This window comes from Aquila chrysaetos, chromosome 1, assembly GCF_900496995.4.
Source record: "Aquila chrysaetos chrysaetos chromosome 1, bAquChr1.4, whole genome shotgun sequence".
Taxonomy (NCBI): Eukaryota; Metazoa; Chordata; class Aves; order Accipitriformes; family Accipitridae; genus Aquila; species Aquila chrysaetos.
In genome coordinates this window covers 68,127,202-68,148,033 of record NC_044004.1, presented here as the reverse complement: position 1 = coordinate 68,148,033, position 20,832 = coordinate 68,127,202, and positions in this window count along the sequence as shown.

Below are 20,832 nucleotides of genomic sequence, written 5' to 3'. Positions count from 1 at the left end.
CTGGAGGTATTTAAAAGACCTGTAGATGTGGCACTTAGGGACATGGTTTAGTGGTGGACTTGGCAGTGCTAGGTTAACAGTTGGAGATGATGATGTTAAAGGTCTTTTCCAACCTAAACGATTCTATGATTCTGTGATTCTATCTGTCAGATTCCTATTGCTGAACCTAGAACAGATCTAGAAAAAGACAAAGCACTGCACTCTGAAGTATCGCACCATCTGATTTTCATCTTCCTGGCCTGCATAATTGAATTCAGAGTTTAGAGTCTTTTTACAGTGCATGAAGGAAAGTTTTTGCATTTGGTACACCCACAAAAGTCATAATGTTGTATAGGCAGCAGACTAATATAAGCAGGCAGTCCCTGAAGAGCACTCTATCTTAGGTTCTAGTCTCAACTCCTACAACTATTTTTGTACTTATCCAGGACTGAATATTTCTCTATTTTCTGTAAAATTTGACAACATTTCCTCTTTCTCACCAATGTGCCATAACTGCAAGACTTAAATGCTGATGGTGAATAGTGAATATCTTCTTTGGAAAGTGAAATTGAAGATGAGAGAATCCTTCCTACATTCTAAAAAGTCTGCTGGCTGCTGATGAAAGCATGGTCCAAAGAAGGGATTGAGTCCTTTCAGACAAACAAGGGAATTGAACCTGGATCTCATCCACATTTCTGTCTGTTCTAAGCACTGAGCTACAGTCTGAAGGGAAACACACTTTCTTCCACTGTGGGGCCAGCTGCTGCTGCGGAGTCCTGGCCTACTACGCATTTTCAGAGCTCACCTACTGGATGGAACTCTGCAGAGAGACATGCAGAGGAATGCTTCCTTTCTGGACATCTACTGGGCATTAGCCTCAGTTAATTACTAGGCTGCTCAGTTCTATTAAGGCTTAAGTACCTTTGAGAGCATGAATGAGCACTTCTGGAGTACTTTATGCACCTTGTAATAAAAAAATGCCTGAGCTTCCATTCAAACTGAGGTACCTCCAGGGTTACATGGCAGATGTGTAAACATTTTTAGGACTGCAATTTTGACCCAGGGCATCTAAATTCCGCCTGACTTAAGCATCAGGTGTTTATGTCCTTTTCTGGGCCTCATCCCAGATTAGAATCAACTGCTCAGAAATAATCATAATATCTGCATAATGCTCATTTTTCAGAACGATTTATAAATATTAAGTAATTAATCTTCATATTGCCCCTGGACAAATATTTCCATTTTACATATATAAAAAATTGTGATAAATTGCCATAGGCTACAACTGAGTCAGTACCAGAATTAGAATGGAGAAATTCCTGGCGCTCAGACTAGAACTCAGTTCATCCTCTCAGAAGAAATAAAAGAGAGAAAATCTTACTCTTCAGAAGAAAGAGTTGTTACGCTGACATGTCTTAATTGACCAAGGACTTTTTCTTTTTAAGTGGTTTATGTTGTGGGATTTTTTTTTTCAAAGAATACACGAAACTTTTCAGTGCTATCTTTCAATTCTGGTAGACTATTAGCAACATAGATAGGTATATAACTGAGAAAGCATGATCAAAACTTATCTTTAGTAAACCTCAGTTCTTGAGTGGTGTTAGAAGGAATGATTGGAAATACTATGTTTAATATTAGGCAAGCTTGATGCATCAGTTAGACAATCACTCAGATTAAAGGCTTATTAGATCATTTAATCACTACCAGTAACAACATTGTCTATACTACATAAACATTGAACTATTTTAGGAATCTTTAACATTTTATGCTTCTGCTATGTTTTTTAAGATGGAAAATCTAGAATAAAAAAAAAGCAAACAAAAGTAGGCTGGTTTCTCCCTTCCTTGCTGAAGGAATTCTGTAATTCTGGATGCCCACAAGAATTGTTGCTGGCTTGAAAAGACTGCGAGCTACCAACCCCTTCACATCATATTCTTGGTTTGAACAGTTAAAACAAATCCTTCCGTAAGTTCTCTTGCATGGCTTATCAATCTGCTTTCTACATACACAACTTAAGAGTATGTTAGCCACTATAAAGTAGCAAGTGCTGGAAAATCCTGACATATGAAACAATTCCTAGGCTAAAGTACCCAAACTGGCAAAATATGTCAGTATTATGAAATAACAAATTGCAAACTTTAACAACCATGCTTCAAATGTTTCCATCATAACAATTTTCAGAACTCTACTTCTTTATAAATGTACATTGTTTTACAGCCAGTAATTCAGTATATCAGTTTAAATCCACAAATCTTAGTTTAGCACTGTTTGATACATATTTACAACAAGCAACAGAATACCAAGAGGACAAGTATTTTGTTATAGAACACATTTATTTTTTTTGTGTGTAAAGATGTTGCATGTATTGCATATATGCACATGAGGTCTTACCACAGAGACCAAACCTTGCAACAATACACATTATTTCCAGCAATAAAAGTTCTAATGTTGGATATTCAATAAATTGAATATAGTCATGGCTGTGACACTCCTTCAGTGAACTCTCACTTCAAGTATGCCTGCTAAGGATATTTGCATGATAGGAAAATTTTCCTATAATTCAAATACACCATTCCTTTCCTTACAAAAAACTGTATTTTGTACTTCTTTTCTGAAATTGCCAAATGAGAATACTAGGTTTTTATGTTTACATGACACTTCAGAATTTTGAAACTTGTTTCCTAAATACCAGAGCTTCAATTTTAGGCCAACAGCACATCCTAGTGGTCATTCACACTATTCTATGGTATTTGGTTTACACAATACCTCAGTTATAGCTGCATAAATACTCTTCCGATACCCTTCAATGCATTTACTTTTCTTCTTTCCCTTTACGGAACAACTAAGAATGAAGTTGGGATTTTGGAATGAAGTGTGAATTAATAAAACTGAGCTAATTCAGGAACACGGAAGACTTTAAAATTGGTTCTATACATCTTTTAAGCAAAAACATGCTTCTGAATATGTATCATTTTAGCTATTTTTAGGCAGACCATACAATGAACAGTAGTGCAGTTTGTCCTTTTGTTTTCATTTTCCAACAGGAAAAAACAACATCTCTGTTTTTACTTCAGTTTCATCTGAGCAGCTTTACCTGTGAAACATCAGTAAAGGGCTATACACATTACTAAGTACTTAGCTAGTCAATAAAAGTATAAATTTAGTAATCAAAAATGCATCTATTACAGCATTTTAATGTGGGGGGTTTTGCCAGTCAAGTATGCAGCACAATCAGATAGCTGTCTGTTGAAGCAGGCAGCAATCAAGAGAAAATGGAAATAAAATGCTGCTTAAATGTGTTAAACCAACATTTTGTAACAGCTCCATTTAGAGATTTTTTTAAATGACTTCTTATGTGATGGGCTGTGAAATATGGAATACCTATATGGAAAATCTTGAAGATATTTTTCCCCAGGTAAATTCACAATTTTGCATAGCTGCAAAACCTTTCATTATATTTCTCACTCTCTGATATTATCGTATTTATAATGTATATCTTCTCAGTAGTAAATATCAGGTAACATGTTTGTCTCTTAAAGGAACAGACCTATAAAAGGAGTACTATATCCCTGACAAGCTCTATAGTCTGAATTTCTGGTGACATGGCCAGAAGGCATGTCCTATGAGGGAGGGGTGGCTAAGGACTTTGGGTTTGTCTAGTTTGGAGAAAAGGAGGCTGAGGGGTGACCTTATTGCTCTCTACAGCTTCCTGAGGAGGGGAAGTGGAGAGGGAGCTGCTGATCTCTTCTCCCTGGGATCCAGTGACAGGACGCGTGGGAATAGTTCAGAGCTGTGCCAGGGGAGGTTTAGACTGGACATTAGGAAACATTTCTTTACTGAGAGGGTGGTCAAACACTGGAACAGGCTTCCTAGAGAGGTGGTCAATGCCCCAAGCCTGTCAGTGTTTAAGACGCATTTGGACAATGCCCTTAACAACATGCTTTAACTTTTGGTCAGCCCTGAAGTGGTAAGGCAGTTGGACTAGATGATTGTTGTAGGTCCCTTCCAACTGAAATATTCTATTCTATTCTACCATTTGCCTGCTGAACATCTGTTTCTTGCTGTGGCAGTATTAATCAGAAGGAAACACACTTTTGCAGCAGAAGCTGAAGGAGGGAAGGTTGTGACCATGGAGTTGACCTTTCTGTGTTGTTCCTCCCTCATATTTGGGTTCACATATGTCTTTCCCCTTCTTGAATCAGTTTCAGTTATTCTAGGGTAATTTTATTGACTGATATATTTTTGGTATTTTGTTCATGGTTAAAATGTTTAAAATAATATTATATGGGAGAAACACATTTTCTGCTACTAACGTATGGGTTTTCCAAAGGGTCAAAAATCAGAACTCAGTTAAAAGGATCCCCAGTTTTCAGTTTAGCTTCATGGTCTTCTGTTGCCTGACTCATGTTCAATACGTTAATGGCAATGTTAATGTCTTGTAATGTTAATGTTAATGGCTGAGATGAAAACTTGCCCAGAAATAGTCCCTGTGCACCACTTACAGGCGAGTCCATCCTTCCCTATAATGCTGAAGAACATACGCAGGTCCCACATATTCTTTCCCAAGAAGGGGAGTGAGAGAAGAGAGAGGTTCCAGCAGTCGAAACTCTGTTAACAATCCCACATGAGTATGTATACTGTGTATTAAAGCTGTAGCTGCAAGGTCAGAGATGACAGAGAGGTTTTTTGATCACAGTTCACAAACATTTTCTGAATGAGCATTGACCATGGCTATAACAGCAGGAACAACCTAAGCAACAGTACTGCCTGCTTCTCTACCAGGCCAGATCATTTCCTGGAATAATTTACAGACCAGAGTTCGGGAATCCTTGTCGTAAACAAAACTTCAACAGTAACAAAGGGAGTTCTCAATAAAAACCTACTAACAGCTCAACAGAAAGGCACGTGCAGGTAAAGGAGAAAAGATGAATTGCAGGTAATGCTATTTTCTATAAATTAATATATTTTTATGTTTAATGAAATAAGTTGTGGTTGGAAGGGACCTCTGGTCATGGTCCACATGACAGTTTTCTTTCTTCACAGGTGATGGGTTATGGGAGTGATTTGTTTATATGATCTTTATCAGAGTTGAAAAATTTTGTTGTAGAGAAGGTGTTGAGCTTCTTTTCCACCATATTATGCCGCCATATTATTCTGGCATGTATATTATTCCTATGAAAACCATAATCAGAATGGATGAGGTTGGAAGGGACCTATGGAGGTCATCTTGTCCAACCCTCCTGCTCTAGCAGTGCTACCTAGAGCTGGTTGCCTGGGACCATGTCCAGTTAGGTCTTGTGTATCTCCAAGGAGGGAGACTCCACAATCTCTCTGAGCAACCTGTTCTAGCGCTCAGTTGCTCTCAGATTAAGTAAGTGCTTCCTTAGCAAATCATACCAAACAGTCCTTTTGTTACAGAAAACATCCCAAAATCTGTGAATTTTAATTTGTCCTTCATCTGGAGCATGGACTTTTAGCAAAGAGGCATACTGGCTCAGTTAAAACTGAATCTAAATGTTGTTTGTTCTTTATTGCAAGTCATACCTCATAAAATTTTGGAAAGGTTTTTGTATTACAGAATTCTACAGGGAGATCCTTCCTTTGAGAACCAAATGGCAAGAAGACTTCATAATAATCTTGCTGAATTTCCAAACATTTGGCACGCATTCTTTCCATTCTTTCACAGGAATGATAGATGTGCCCCTTCTGAGGAGTTGTGTATGAGGGTTACTTACACTTGATTATTTCATGTTCACTAATTCCTTTTACACAGCCCCTACTGTTAGATTGCTTAATATATTTTGAGGCATCATACATAAAATAAATGAATAAAACTCTATCAGTACTTTGCCAAGCAAAGACAGATGTCCATTAACTCCATTCACTGCAACAGGAGCTCATGTTTTAAAATGCCAAACAGCCTAGTGACAGCAGGTAGCTAACAAGTTCCCGACTAGCTAACATGCAAAAATCTGAATAACAATGAAAACAAAGAAGCCGCATCTTAAGTTACCACCCAAAGGTTACAGATGCTTCTGGATCCAAACAACAGCCATTCTCTTCAATGATCATGCACAAAAGAAACAAGTAATCAGAATGTGATGGCAGCATTTCCATAACAAAGATCAATTTCTTAGAACTGATGACAGCCCTCTAATAGAAAATTGATGATGGGAAGAAAAAAAGAAATTAAACTGAGTTTTTAACTCTCATTAAGTTTTAATAAAATGAAATACAAATGCACTAGAAAGGTTGCCAGTGTCAGTAAACACCAGAGTGGAGTGTGAACTAATCAGCTGTATGCTATTGGATGCACACCTCAAATTGCTGACAGTAATACCACCATCACACGAGAGGGGAAATCTGTGATTTTCACTCTATGAGAATTTGAGTTTAATGCTTACTGTCCATCCCACACTAAAATTCTGATCAGGCAAGATGGACAGCCCAGTTATCACTATGCACTTGCATAATACAAAATAAGGAGGAAAATGAGGAAACCTATGAAACTAATAGCATATAAATAAAAATATAATTCATGAATAATATATACCACATAGTTTTCCAACCGCAATTATAAAATAGTCTATTTTCTTTGCCATTTTAATTTAGTAAATTATTTATAGGGTTCCATATACTAAGGAATAATCCCAGTTTATTATGTTTTGACATAACTCTCTTTTAAATAAATTTGAAATTCATGAGAGCAGAATGTACATAATGATTGACATCAACAATAATTCACATCAGTCTTTCCAGTAGTGGAGAATGATGCTAGTACAGCTGTTATCTCCAAGTTCTGGGGAGTAGCTTTGTTACTCTTTCCTCTAATATTAGAAGCCTTAATAGTTAGTGAAGATGAACTCTGTCGGTTTGGTTTTTAGCAATATTTCACACGTAGACACTCGCTGAAAATGAGGAAGCTTGTGTGTGTTCTGGAGATAGAATTAGTCCCGCACAGTGGTGCTAGTTCACTGACAACCCATGCAACACTTGGGAAGGTGATCCCTTCTCTTATGTGTCAGTTATGACTTTTTCACTGCACAATACTTTGAAAAATTATAAATTCATGAATCTATGTGTGAGGATGAGGTTTCGTACAGTTATTTCCTGTGTTACTGAAACACGACTAAGGAACAAGAACATTTATAACTATCAGCTCACAAGAATACTACATTTTGAGGGCCATATTGTTATTACCTCATATTAATTTCTGTTATAAAATCATTCTGGTCTATGAAGTTATTTTAGAAGCAGAATTGGTTCTTGACAACGGAAGCTTGGCACAACAAAGACAGAACATGCCCTCAGTTCTCTTAAAAGACAAGGGTAGTGAAAAAGGGGATATCCTAACAAAAGATTTCCAAAGAAAAGACTAGAACCTCACAGATCAGAACAGTTCCTCTTCTGATCAAAACCCAGAATCATTTCTGGGACATGAAGTGGAAGATTTCCAGTAAGAACCTTCAATGGTGGAGATCACTGAAACTAATCTACTTCAGTGCTTAAGTATACACAATTCCTCTTGCCGCAGTTATAGCACACTTGCGCTACTACATCAAAAAGAACGGAATATAATTCTTATCTTCGTAGCAAATATTTATACATTTATCATATTTCCTTTAAGTCTTCTCTAAACACAATTATTTTAGTCTTTCCTGAAAGTGCCTGCATTTATAACTTCTAATCATGCAGGTTGCTTCTCAGCAGACACGTCTTTCCTATTTTTTTTTTTTTTTTTTTTACATAATGAACAATTTTCCAGTTAAGTCCTTAGCAATACTAAGTAGAACAGAATGACTGTTTCACCTCTCCTATGAAAGATACTTTTATTTACATATTCTAGTGTAGTGCTGCCATTTTCCAAAGTTGTTTAAGCATTATTTGCTCACATATTTTGACATGAATTGGTGGAAAACCTGCTTTCCTTCTAGACTGTTAAAATACCCTAAAGACTCATATTATGGTAAAAAAAAAGCAATCTACTTTTGATTTGTTTTGTAGAAAAAACTTCTGGAAGTATTCAAAACAATCCACTTGCAGAAATGCATTCCTTTAACCTTTTTGGGGGATTTATATTTACTTACATAATTACAATATGGCTTTATGTAACAACTGTCACTGGAGAAGGGTATCCAATTCAATAACCTTATTACCTTTCTTGCATGGATTCAGACTGGTGTATCAATCCCCTAGAGCATCACAGGAAATCAAAGACAGCAGGGTTGAAAAGATTTATTAGGTTTTCTAGTCCAATGTTATTCTAATGAAATATTAATTAAAACCAATCTACAGTGACTGGCCAGTGAGTATGCTTGTGATAGGCAGTATGAGTAAAGTGAGGTTCCTTTCCTTCGGGAGGCTAGAGATAAGCATTAGTTTGGCTGTTTCGCCTTTACCAGCCTTCACAAAACTTAAAGGAACATATTTTTGAGTTTGGGACTTTGACCCTTGACTCAGATTTGGCTGAAACTGGCCAAAAGATTCAAGTTCACTAGAGGGGGAGGTCAGGCCAGTAACCATATGACACAACTGTGTTAAGCTTTGCTTTCTAAGAAATCTAACTGTAAAGAGACCAGACTTGTTTGGGCAAAGATGCCTACTTTGGAACCTGAGGTAAGCACACAAAACAGCAGTAGACAGAAAAAGACTGGATAAGCTCAAAAGAATGATTTTAAGTCTGTGAAGTGTTTATGTTCTCTCCAAGGATTTTTTAGGGCAGTAAGTGCTGAAGAAACCCTACGAGTCCTCCAAATGATGCAAGAACTTTTTATCAAAAAATCACTAAGAAGCCAGCTCTCAGCTTGATATTCTTCGGGAAGTAAAAGAAAAGAACCAAATCAAAAAACAAACCAGTGCTTGGCCTTCAATGAACCAAAGTACAGGGGGAATTAAAAAAAATTCTTGAACTTTAAAAAAATATTGTGTTTATTCATTAATGATGTGAAATGTTTTCTGTCATTTTGGATATGTTAATTATGCGTAAGCTACCGTCATATTTATTTCCAGTACTCATGCATTTGTGTTGTCTGCTTTTCTGGAAATGTTGCAAACATTCAGGTTTGTGTCTGTTACCTGTTTGAGAAAAGTATTTATATTTACATGCTTTTTATTATTCAATATGACTGAGCTTGTTAGCTTCTAATTGACCTACTTCTTGTACCATCTTGCCAAGAGTGCGTTACATACAAAGAACAAAGGGGAACAGAATAGGCATCTTAATACTGATTTGGTAATACAATACAGAAATGTAGCATTTCAGCTCAAAACAGTATAGGAAGAACTGTTCTTTAGTACAAGTATCAGTGAACAAGATTTTGTTCACAAGTCTGCCATAACCTCAAGCAAATCACATACCTCCGCTGAATTTTTATTTATCTGTAACACAGGTATGAACTTTCAGTTCCCTTAAAATGTTGCTTATCCTTAAACTTCGAAAATGAATTTATAGTTAATTCACTAATGGGTAGAAAATGGTACAAATGGCAATTGGAGTATCAGATTTTTTACTTAAGGTGCTCAGGTGTTCTGGTTTTAGCTGGGACAGAGTTAATTTTCTTCATAGTAGCTAGTATGAGGCTATGCTTTGGCTGGAAACAGTGCTGATAACACAGGGATGTTTTAGTTATTGCTGAGCAGTGCTTACACAGAGGCAAGGCCTTTTCTGCTTCTCGCCCCAACCCACCAGTGAGTCAGCTGGGGCTGCACAAGGAGTTGGGAGGGGACACACCTGGGACAGCTGACCCCAACTGACCAAAGGGATATTCCAGACCATATGATGTCACGCTCAGCATACAAAGCTGGGGGAAGAAGAAGGAAGGGGGGGATGTTTGGAGTGATGGTGTTTGTCTTCCCCAGTAACTGTTAGCATGATGGAGCCCTGCTTTCCTGGAGATGGATGAACACCTGCCTGCCAGTGGGCAGTAGTGAATGAATTCCTTGGTTTGCTTTGCTTGCACGCTGTCACATCCCAATTTCTCATGACGATGACTCAGGTTTGCTGATTCCCAGGTCAGGATTAAGGTGAAATGACACCAGGGATCCTTTAACTCACAACCTCAACTTTTAGTTGCTCACAACAAGAATTGGCATACTCACCACAAAAACTGGTATGCTCACAAAAAAAATTGGCATGAAACCATGTTAGTAAACTGTGTAACGTGTGCTAACCATACATGGCCAAACATATACTACAGGCCTTACCTATCTGGGAATCAGTTCAGGCAAGACAATAAGGAGATCCCTCCTGTTGAGTCACGAGGTTCAGAGCAGACCCCCTTGCTTTCTAGACTCTTTCTCAGAGAGGAGCCTAGGGGCGGCTGGATCTGCTCTTAGTCCCAGACTTGGTCAACGGTTTATGTCTAAAAGGATGAGGTATAGAGATTATGGAAAAGGAAAGAGAGAACAAGACAGAGAGAGAAAAAGGGAGAGAGAAGGATTTCACCGCTCCTGGGTCCAGCGTTGGTTCAGTCAGACGAGGGATCCAGTTCCGGTGGGCTTGCACACGTAGGGCTTCAGTTTACTGCCTTTTATCATCTTTGCCCCTCCTTCGGGCGGGCACTCAAACTTATTAGGCTAATTAGGTAGCCTTTGGGAAATAGGCCTGTGGGCTTGGGGGTTGTTTGGGGAGTAACTTCCCCTTGCCTGCAGATGTGACCTTTTGCCATACACAGTGAGCTGCCCTGCTCAGTATATCGGAACAGCACAACAGAACAGGGAGCCGTGTACCCTCTAGCACATCCTCCCCCTCCTGGTGCTGATGGGCTTCTTTTCACCTGTGGTTCCTTGCTAGGCAGAGTTCATTGTTATGCAGAGTTCGTCGTTAAGCAGAACTTGCCCCACCACAATGTTTGAGACATTAACTTTCAGTCTTTCACACACTCGTGGCTTTTCCTTTACCTATTAAACTGTCTTTATCTCAACCCACCAGTTTTCTCACTTTTATTCTTCTGATCCTTTTCCCCATTGCACTGGGGCGGGTGCGGGGGAGGGGGGGGAGCGAGCGAGCAGCCGTGTGGTGTGGTGCTCAGTTGCTGGCTGGGGTTAAACCACGACAGTCTTTTTTGGCGCCCAATTTAGGGCTCGAAGGGTTTGAGATGATGACAGATTTGATCGGAATGTGCTAGATCGAATTTATAGCTTATATTGCTGTTTAGCTATTAATTGTCAGGCTTCTGTGCTTCCCATGGGCCTTGCTTGCTTGCCTTACTGTATATTAGAGTCTAGTGCTCGCTACTGGCTGCTTTTTGCTTTTGCTGCTTGCTGTATTTGCTGTACTGCTTATCATCTTACTCTGCTGTGCCTGGGAACATTTTGGTAACAGCAATGGTGATGCGCCTGGGTTGGCAGATGGCCAGGGCACCGCTGCTCTACTGGACAAGCTGGAACTCCAGCATGAAGTCGAGTTGACAGGACTGTGACTTGTGGATGAGTCCACATGGGACCAGGACACCCCGAAGCATCTGTGGCTGCGGATGGGCTCATGCCAGAGCAGGTACGTCTCAAAGCATCTGTGGCCGTGGTTATGTCTGCTGCAGCAGGTGTACGTCTGAAGGGATTGTGGCCCAAGGATAAGTCCATGCTGGAGAAGGTACACCTCGAAGTGTCTGTGGCTGTGATTAAGTCCATGCTGCAGCAGGTACACCTTGAAGCATCAGTGGCTGTGCATGATGTCATGCTGGAGCACCTCAAAGCTTGTGGCCAAGCATAACCCCACAACAGAGCAGGTACACCCCTGGAGGGACTGCAGCCATGGGTAAGGCCATGTTGAAGCAGGTTTACTTCTGAAGGGACTGTGGCTGTGGGTAAGGCCACGCTGGAGCAGGTATATCTCTAAGGGCATTGTGGCCCATGGAGAAGGTCAAGCTGGAACAGGCGCACCTCAAAGCGACTGTGGCTGTGGATAATTCTGTGCCGCAGCAGGTATAACCCTGGAGACACCATGGGTCATAGATAAGGCTCCACTTGGAGCAGGTACACCCTGAAGGGACTGCAGCCGGTGGATAAGTCCAATCTGGAACAGGGGCAAGTGGAGGAGTTCACTGCAATGTTAAACCCAATGGGCTGGTTCAAAGGGACAAGGGGTGGAGATTGTAACGGAAATACCTTTAAATTGTTATAACCCAGGATTTGAGTTGCATGTTATAGGAATTACTACGGCAGGAGCCACCCAAACCAATGGAGACCAAGCCCTACAAGAAGCAGTGCAAGTGCAGCAGTGACCCGACCTGAGCTGGCTTTGGTGCCCAATAACTCCACACACCACACCACCTCTGCTGTCCTGAGTGACCACCATAACAGACGGAGCCCAAAGTCATGGACAAAATGAACTCAGTGGACATTTTGTGGACATTTCTGGACATTTTATGGACATTTTACAGGGGTGGTCCATAGACTAAGGGAATGATATTTGCATATTATATCAAAGAATGGGAAGGGGGTGGTGGCTAATAAGGATGTATTGGATAGTGTGGGACCTGAGCATGATGTAAATGGTATAGAATAAGGGGTGGAGAATGTGCTGGTTTTGGCTGGGATTAGAGTTCATTTTCTTCATAGGAGCTATTATGGGGCTATGCTTTGGATTTGTGCTGAAAACAGTGTTGATAACGCAGGGATGTTTTAGTTATTGCTGAACAGTGCTTACAGAGTCAAGGCCTCTTCTGCTCCTCACACCACCCCACCAGCAAGTCAGCTGGGGCTGCACAAGGAGTTGGGAGGGGACACACCTGGGACAGCTGACCCCAACTGACCAAAGGGATATTCCAGACCATTTGACATCATGCTCAGCATATAAATCTTGGGGAAGAAGAAGGAGGAAGGGGGGGATGTTTGGAGTGATGGCATTTGTCTTCCCAGGTAACTGTTATGTGCGATGGAGCCCTGCTTTCCCGGACATGGCTGAACACCTGCCTGCTGATGGGAAGAGGTGAATTAATTCCTTGTTTTGCTTTGCTTGCATGGCTTTTGCTTTACTTGTTAAACTGTCTTTATCTCAACCCACGGGTTTTCTCACTTTCACCCTTCAGATTCTCTCCCCCGTTCCATCGGGGGGGAGTGACTGAGCAGCTGTGTGGTGCTCAGTTGCTGGCTGGGGTTAAACCATGACATCAGGGCTGCTGCTGGAATGACTAATTCAGACCACACTTCTAAGCTCTAGATAATAGTGGGAAAGGGAAGTACTAGACTAAATGAAATAGACGATATCCAGGTGGAAAAAAAGGACCTCATAACTTGCCCTAACTTGCAGAGGAACCTACCAGTTACTGAGGACATCAACACAACCTCTAGGTTGCTTTGCCTCTTAAGAAATTGGATCGAGAAGGAAAATTTAACAGCCCATTATCACAATCTCAATTTCTGGCTAAGCCAGCATAGTTCAACTGTTGGCTTGTGGGCTGAGTTCAGCCTTATTGACGTTTCCTCGGAGGAGATAGGGAAGAGCTGCTTCGGCAGTTCATAGTAGCCAAACAACTGAGCACTTCCTTCTGAGATGAGCTGCTCCCTCATCCACGCACGCAGCTGTGTGAACTATTAGATGCCACATCAATGCAGCATGTGAAGGGCAAAAGAGATCTCACAAACAGGAATCTGGCCTCACACTGCTGATTGTCAACTCTGGGATAAGCAGTCTGACACATTTTGGGGTTTTGCAATTTACTGAGTAGGAAATTTCCTTTCACCGTGCAAATGTTTCCGGTCATTTCCACAATAGGAAGACAGCAACTACTCAAAAAACCATGTAGTTTCCTTATTTGAATAAAGATCTGCACCACTGGTAACTTAATAGTGGAAAGCCTGGGCAAACAATTGCAATGCAGAGGAAAAAAGAAAGGAAAAAAGTCAAGAATTTAGCTAGAGAGAGAAAAAAGGAGAGAGACCGCAGTCACTGTTCCTTAGTACCTCTTACTGCACATGGTTTCTTCCAGCATACACTTCCCAGTCACACCTCACACTGAGACGGGGAGCCAAAGGAACCTTAGTAGATATAGTAGATATGTGGATGTAGATAGAAATTGTTTAATAATTATCTAGCTTATAATGAAGTTAAAGAAATTTCAATAGAGGTAGACATGGCCCAAGGGGATGAGAGGTGATGTTTAACGTTTGCATTGTTGTTGAGGCTGGCTGGGGTAAGAGATAGTCCCTGATAAGAAGCAGAAGTCGACCCCAAGAACCAGCCAAGACTGGCCTTGTGATTTGGATAAATGCCAAGGAGCGACTGAGTCTGCGCAGGGACAGAAGGTTAAGAGTTCACCACGAAGAAGACACACAGCCTTCATCTTCACGACCCCCGACGACCACCACAAGGAGGCACTGCGCAGGCACGGTTGGGAAGAACTTAGGGAAATGACTTCTTGGAACTAATTTTAATATGAAGCGGGGATAGATCACACCTATGTATAGGCATATTGCGAAACTCCATCTATATGTAACACTTGACTGTATAAATTTGAAGTGAACTGCCGAGTCAGGCGTGCACGACTTTGGTGGGACTACCCCCCGTGCTGCCAAGTGCTGAATGAACATACCTACTTTACAATCTCACTGATTGTGGAGTCTGTTTCCGCACGTCAGTTTGGTGAGCCAGGCAGGAGATTCTCTGCTCAGCTGCGGGACCGACTGCGGAGCGGACGCCCCTCGGTGCGCCCCTAGCACTTTCCTCAGAGGAGCATCCACTGCCAGCCACTCACTGCAGGAGCAGACAACAACCTCCTGAAGCCGTGGACCAAACGGTACGTTTCACAAAGGGAACCTGTAAAAGTACAGGCCAGGGCAGCTGGTAAATCGCGCAGAGACGTCTGGTGTGCAGCATAGTCCCCGTATGGGAGGAGGGTACCCTGTATGGTAACAAGGGGGGATTTGCTGACCGATAGAGCGGCCACCAGCAATCTTGGGGGTAGATCGAGCAAATCCGGGGTGACCGCTGCATCCCAGTATCAGGAGCCAGGACGGACCTGTCGATGACTGGTATATAAGAGGCAGGAGAAGGGTAAGCGGACCCCCTTGCAATTGCGCTTGGTACATTTCTGCAGCTGCTGAAAGGTTGTCAACTGAAGCGATGATTGTATGATGTGAATGTTTGGAAATTTAATGTTAAAGATTTTGTGTGAGTATGTGGAAATGTTATGTTGAGATTATATATGCTTGTTAATGTGTAAATGTCTAAAACTGTGGATTGAATGTTTGAGTAAAAGAGACACAGCTGAGCTGTGGAGCGTGTGGAGTTCTGATCCGCAGTTTCGTAACTCCACAAGGGGTACGGCCGGAGATGAACAAAGTGTGACTCACTGATGATTTGGAACTTGACTTTATATGTTAGCGTTGTAATTGTAAGTTTGAGTTTGATTATCTTAATCATTTTGTGGTGTTGGTGTAAGAAAGTCCCTGTATGGTGCATCGCATAAATGTGGGTATTTGAATAGTGTCTTTTACATCCAGGAAATGAGTGTATGCCCTCATATGTCCTGGAATGTGTGTGGTGTAAATAGAGGTTGCAAATAGATTGTGGAGGGGATATTGAATGCCCTGAGTGCTGGGTTTGGACTCCCTGGGATAAGAAGGGACGGGCTACGTATACAGTTGAGATTGTTTGTGGTTGGAAAGGTAGAAATCTAAATGAGTAATAGGGGAGGGAAGTGTGGATAAGAAAACTTAGGGGTGATTCCCTGCTTTGTATGTGGGCTTGCAACTAGACTGTATAATAATTGGCATCCGGCTTGGGTTTTGTTGAAGTGTAAATCTTGTGAGAGAAGGTGGTATTGTACATCTAGCAGACGGAAACCAGACAGCCCTCAGTGTTTTCCCCAAATTTCACACTTTTATGATTGGGAAAGAGCTCACCAAGAATCCGAAGTAGTGAAATTGGTGTGTGGAAGGGAAAATTTAATCCCGGAAATTCAGGACGTGTGGGAGGAAAACTGGGAGAAGACTATAAAGAAGTGTAAGAAACGATTTGCATGGAAGCTTATTAAAAGGAGAAGTTATAAAATGGGAAACAATCAAGGAGGAATATTGAGGAAGACTCCTCTGGGTTGTGTAATTGCCCACTGGAAAGATATTGTTGGGACCGGAGGTACGGAAAATAAAAAGAACCTTATTAAATATTGCAATCAATGGTGGCCGTTGTATAACTTAGAAGGTGATGCTAAGTGGCCACTTAATGGGTCAATAGATTATAATACTTTATTACAACTAATGCTGTTTTTAAGGAGAGAAGGAAAATGGGATGAGGTTTCGTATGCAGACATGTTTTTCGCCCTCCGAAACCATCCGGAGTGGCAAAGGGACTGTGGAATGGTACCCCCACAGGACCCCATGGTGCTTGCACTTGAGCAAGAAAACAACAAGGAGCTTAGAGGTAAACTGAGGCGGTGCTGTTTGGCATGTAGCATTGGACAGAGATGTACAAAGACAAATAAAATCCATCAGGCACCAGAACAAGATCTAACTGATTTGTTTAAGCCTCCCCCTCGACCACAGGAACAGGATGCAGACTCGGATAGAACTCCGACCCCCCCGGACAGCCCTGTATCTTCCCGTACTAGGAAGAAAACTACCTCAACAGCTTTACAAGCACCTCTCCGAGAGGCGGTGGGGCCGGATGGTGGGACGATGTTAATCAAAGTACCCTTTTCTACTGCTGACCTAGGGGGATGGAAAAAGGTTGCAAAAGATTATAGGAGTGATCCGGTAAGTGTAACTAAGCATTTCCAATTTATTGTAAAACAGCATAACCCTGATTGGAAGGATATACAGCTATTATTGGAATATATGACTGAGACAGAGAAACAGCTGATTTTAAAAACAGCAGGGAACCTAGCTGAAGATCATTATAAGATTACAGGAGGGGACATTAAGGAATATTTCCCTCTCCAAGACCCAAAGTGGGATGTTAATAGATCTGCACATATGGAAAGATTGCAGGGGTATCAGGATTGGATTACAAAAGGAATGGAGAAGGCAATCCCCAAAACTATAAATTGGTCAGCTTTATATGCAGTCAAACAGAGTCCTTCCGAGTCTCCATCTGAATTCCTGGATCGATTGAGGGATGTAATGCACCGCAGCACACCGCTGGATCCTGGGTCAGAGGTAGGAGTACAACAATTAGTCTCCCTGTTTTGGGGTCAATCTACAGGGGATATAAGGCGCAAACTTCAGAAATTACGCCCTACAGAGGGTAGGAATTTAGAAGTATTGTTGGATGAAGCATGGAGAGTATTTAGTAACAGAGAAGAAGGATATAAGCAAGGACAAAGGAAATTAATGGCTGTTATCCAGGAAGAAAGAGGAAGAGGGCCTAGATGAGACTTGCCCCGACTGGGCAAGGATCAATGTGCTTTGTGTAAGAAATTTGGTCATTGGAAAAAGGAATGCCCAAGGAACAAGAAGGAGGATCAGAGGGTTCAAACAGGAAGAACGGTAGCCCATGTGAAGGGAGATTGACGGGAACCTGGGGAATCTACCCTAGCGGAACCACTGGTTATAATTAAGCTAGGGAAAACGCAACAAGAGGTAGAATTTTTGGTAGATACAGGGTTAACATACTCGGTTCTGAATCAAGCTTTGATGCCCCTGGGAGATGATTATGTCATGGTGAAGGGAGCGACCGGCCAAAGTGAAAAGGCGTATTTTTGTAAACCTTTAAAATATAAATTAGGAAAACAGTGGGGCATTCATAAATTTTTATATATGCCCAATTCCCTAAAGGCACTTTTGGGAAGGGATTTGTTGGAACAATTGGGAGCAAAAATTGTATTTGAAAAGGGAGAAATTACTCTGCAGGTAAAAGATCAGCAATATATTCAAATATTGAGCCTAACCTCAACCAGTCTCCCCCCAGAAGGAAGGATTAACGAGGACATTTTAAACCAAGTGTACCCGGAGGTATGGGCTACTGATGTACCTGGAAGAGCGAAAAGTGCTCCACCTGTTGAAGTTAGGATCAAGGAAGGCCGAAAGCCGGTAAGAATTAAACAATATCCCCTAAAGAAGGAGGACAGAGAAGGAATCCGGCCGGTGATAGAAAAATTTTTGCAGTTGGGATTATTAAAAGAATGTGAGTCTGAATTCAATACCCTTATATTACCTGTTTGGAAGCCCGATGGGTCATATTACGTGGTCCAAGACTTACGGGAGGTGAATAAGATAACTGAAGATCTTTACCCAGTAGTGGCGAACCCATATACCCTGTTGACCGTGTTAACACCTGAATTGACTTGGTTTACTGTTTTAGATTTGAAGGATGTTTTCTTTTGCCTCCATCTCCATGAGGCCAGCCAAAAACTATTTGCATTTGAATGGGAAAACCCCAAGAGTGGTCGAAAGACCCAGCACACTTGGACGGTGTTGCCACAAGGATTTAAGAATAGTCCTACCATTTTCGACAATCAGCTTGCGAAAGACTTAGAATCCTGGGAAACCCCGTCTGAGGAGGGAAAGCTGTTGCAGTATATGGATGATATCCTGATCGCCACCAAAACAGAGAAAGATTGTATGACATGGACGGTGAGTCTGTTGAATTTCCTGGGACTCCAGGGGTACCAGGTATCCGAGAAGAAAGCCCAAGTAATGCAGCATAAAGTGAATTATTTGGGCTATGAAATTAGTGCGGGACAAAGAACTTTGGGACAGGCCCGTAAAGAGGCAATATGCCAAACTCAGAGACCTCAGACAGTAAAAGAGTTGCAGACTTTTCTGGGAATGACGGGGTGGTGCCGATTGTGGATCTATAATTATGGATTGCTTGTTAAACCACTGTATGTGCTGACAGCCACTGAGCAGAAACACCTTGAGTGGAACAAGGAGACCGAACGAGCCTTTGAGCTACTGAAAAAGGCTTTGATGTCGGCCCCGGCCTTAGGACTCCCAGATGTAAGCAAGCTGTTTCTTCTTTACTCCCACAAGAAGCAGGGCATTGCCCTGGGAATATTAGCACAAAACCTGGGTCCGTATCGACGGGCAGTTGCCTACCTCTCTAAGCAGTTAGACACGACTGCAAAAGGTTGGCCTGGATGCCTGCGGGCGGTTGCAGCTGTAATACTGAACATACACGAAGCCCGAAAGCTTACTCTGGGCCAGAAAATGACTGTTTTGGTGTCTCATACAGTATCAGCAGTACTAGAAGCAAAGGGTGGACATTGGCTCTCTCCGCAAAGATTCCTGAGATATCAAGCTATATTGGTAGAGCAGGATGATGTGGAGATTGTAGTCACTAACATTGTCAACCCAGCTTCTTTTCTCAGTGGGAACACAGGAGAACCGGTACACCATGACTGTTTGGAAACCATCGAAGCAACATACGCAAGCCGCCCAGACCTGAAAGACAGCCCCATGGAAAACAGGGAAACTTGGTTCACAGACGGAAGCAGTTACGTCCTAAATGGTAATCAACATGCAGGATACACCGTCACCAACAGCCAAGAGGTAATAGAATCAGGGGCTTTGCCCATGAACACCTCCACACACAAGGCAGAAATAATTGCTCTAACCCGCGCCCTGGAATTGGCCCAGGGCAAAGTTGTGAACATTTATACAGACTCAAAATATGCCTTTGGAGTTGTACATGCACATGGAGCAATTTGGAAGGAGAGAGGACTATTGAATTCCCAAGGGAAAAATATCAAACACGCAGAAGAAATTCTGAAGTTACTGGAAGCTGTTCAGCTCCCTGAGAAAGTGGCAATTATGCATATTAAGGCACACCAGAAAGTGAGCTCAGATTTGGAAAAAGGGAATGAGCTGGCGGACAGAGAGGCAAAACAAGTGGGCAAAACAAAGGTGAAAACAGAAGGGGCTTTAATTCCTGATAGGCAAATCTCCCTAGAAGGTAAGCCAGAATATACCAGGGAAGATCAGAAGCTTATCACAGATTTAGAAGGGTCATATAATGAAGAGGGGTGGGCTCATACCCCACAGGGAAAATTAATCATTCCCTCTTGCTTACTGTGGCATTTGATACGGGAGGAACATAGGAAAAGACATTGGGGGACAGAGGCTCTGTATAAACATTTGATAAGGGAAATTGTGGCTAGAAATTTATATACCACGGTGAGACAGGTGACTCAACAATGCAATCTTTGCCTTCAGACTAATCCTAAGAATACCCCCAAACCAGAAATGGGCCAGACTGGAAAAGGCAATAGGCCTGGACAACAATGGCAAATTGATTTCACAGAACTTCCAAGAAAAGGGGGGTATCGATATTTACTAGTATTAACTGATACCTTTTCAGGTTGGCCAGAAGCATTCCCAACAAGAACAGCTAAAGCTCGGGAGGTAACTAAAATATTAGTGCAAGAGATAACACCACGTTTTGGGGTTCCAGCAACCATGTCTTCTGACAGAGGACCACATTTTGTCTCAAAAATAGTACAACAAATTAGCCGCCATTTGGGTATAGATTGGCAGCTTCATACTCCATATCACCCCCAGTCGAGTGGTCAAGTGAAAAAAATGAACCACTTAATCAAACAGCAAATTGTGAAATTGGGACAAGAAGCAAATCTGACATGGCCTCAGTCTCTCCCTTTAGCCCTTTCGCGTATACGAACAAGACCAAGGGCGAGGGAAGGACTGAGCCCCTTTGAAATTTTGTATGGGCGACCCTATGAAATACAGAAAGGGGTGTCTGTGCCAGCTGGGGACGAAATTGTGACCTCTTACATGGTAGCATTGAGTAAGCAGCTCAATGAAATCAGGAAATATGTGGTAGGGACTCGAGGGAGAGATTTGGATGGGCCTGTACATAATATACAACCAGGAGATTATGTGTATATAAAGTCTCTTACAGAAAAAACCCTGGAGCCACAGTGGGAAGGACCATTCCAAGTACTACTCACCTCCTTTACT